The following is a 1,917-nucleotide window of genomic DNA, read 5'->3' on the forward strand; positions in this document are numbered from 1 at the left end:
GGAGCAGTGAGGTAATGGAGGCGGACGGCGGGGCTCTCCCGTGGGCTACGCGCCCGCCGAGCGCGCCGCGGGAACCATAGAGACCCGGGCGCCGAGCCCCTCTCCGCGGCGGTCACGTGGCCGCGGCCGGCGCTCGTCATTGGCCGGAGTTGAGTTTAGCTGGCGGATTCGCAGGGCTCGGGCCGAAGTTCGGGCAGTGGGAGTAGAGCCGGGCCCGCAGCGAGGGCCGGGGGCGGCGGACGGCGCGCGGCCCCCGAGACGCCGAGCTGGGCCGCTGTCGGCGCAGGCGCGGAGCCCGCCTGCCTCGGCCTCGCCGGCGCCGTGCGCGCCGGGAGGTTCGGGGCGGCCGCCCGGACGCCGCCGGCTGCCTGGCCTCGCGGCTCGGCCCTGCCGCCGAGGAGCCGGCCCTCAGCTTTCCAGGCTCTTTTCCCGAGCGCCTGGGCTCCCGTCGCCTCACTCGACGCGGACCGAGCCGTCCAAGCAGCCAGGAAGGGGCAGCTCTGAGCAGCTGCCGGCCCGCTGGCCAGCCTGGTCCTAGGGAGGGCGAGCTGCGGGCCGCGCGCTTGAGGAGCGGTCCCGGCGCTGGGCTGTTGGGCGCCGAGGGCACCCTGCTCGGCGCCAGCAGGGCAGGGGCCTCAAAGAGGACAGTAAAAACCGTTATTAAGATTAGGAATAAATCGTTTTAATTTCACGCACTTGCTTTTTGATTTGAATCTGTGGCGGCGTTTCCGTTTTTACCCTCAGATGGAGCTGCGCGGACGGTCCTGTTTCAGCCCTGCCCAGATCTCACAGGCTTGCGGCGTGGGCAGGGCACAGCCTCTTCTCTTTTTCTCTTTCTTAATCCTCATTTGAGATGTACGTTTGTTTTTACAGAGAGGAAGGGACAGACACACAGAAACTTGGGTCGGTTGCCTCCTGAAAGGAGACTGAACCCGCAGCGCAGGCGCCCGAGGTGCGCGGCCCGGCCCGGCGGGCACAGCGTGCGGCGTGTGCGCTGCGGGCTGCGTGCGCCTGAAGGGGTCCTTAACGTGTGTGCGCCCGGGGAGCAAAGAGCAGTCCCTGGCGTGGGAGGCGCCCTCCTGCGCCCGCAGGGCCGCGGCTCGCTCCGCCGGCTGGGCCTGGGCTTCAGAGGGCCCGGTCGGGGGCTGAGGCAGCAGATGCGTCTCTCTCTCCCTCTCTCTTCCTCTCAGAAATCAATAATATATTTGAAAAAGTAAATAAAATGAATGGAAAACATGCCCTCGGGTGAGGGTTGATAATGAAAAGCGAGCCCCGGCAGTCGCGCGGCGGTTGGAGTCGGCTCGCTGCGGGCTCAGCGTCCAGCCCGCCCGGCGCCCGGGAGGCTCCCGCCCGTCTCACGTGCAAGTTTCTCCCTCGCTGGCTCTGCCTGAAAAGCAATGGGAACAGTATCCTCCAGTGAGGAATAAAAAATAAGCAAAATGTACTCAAGTAGATAGAATAAGATCTGCTACTACTGACTTTTAGCATAACTGCGTGCGGGCAACGAAAACGGGGAAGCGCAGTGTCAGGTGCCGCAGAGAGCCTGGCAGAGGGAGGGGCTGCAGCGCTTCGTGCAACAGGTGACTTTTTAAAAAGTGGTTTTTATAGCAGTTTTCATAATTTAGTCTTTTCTTTCTTTTTTTTTTTTTTTGCTGGAGGAATGACAGCCAGCTTTATTGCTCTGGGTTGGACCCTCGGTCGAGGAAATTGGGGGTGGCGGCCTTTCCTCGGGCCGCTGCGAGCGCCTGGCGCCCGGGGAGCTGGCCCCGCGGCCCGGGCTCGGGCGGGGGCCCTGAGGCCCTAACGGCCCTCCGGCCCTCACCGCCCTCACCGCCCTCCGGCCCTCAGGCCCCCGCCGCCCTCAGGCCCTTGCCACCCTCGCCGCCCTCAGGTCCCCGCCGCCCTCACGGCCCTCAG

This window comes from Miniopterus schreibersii (genome assembly GCF_964146895.1).
Source record: "Miniopterus schreibersii genome assembly, chromosome: 7".
Classification (NCBI taxonomy): Eukaryota; Metazoa; Chordata; class Mammalia; order Chiroptera; family Miniopteridae; genus Miniopterus; species Miniopterus schreibersii.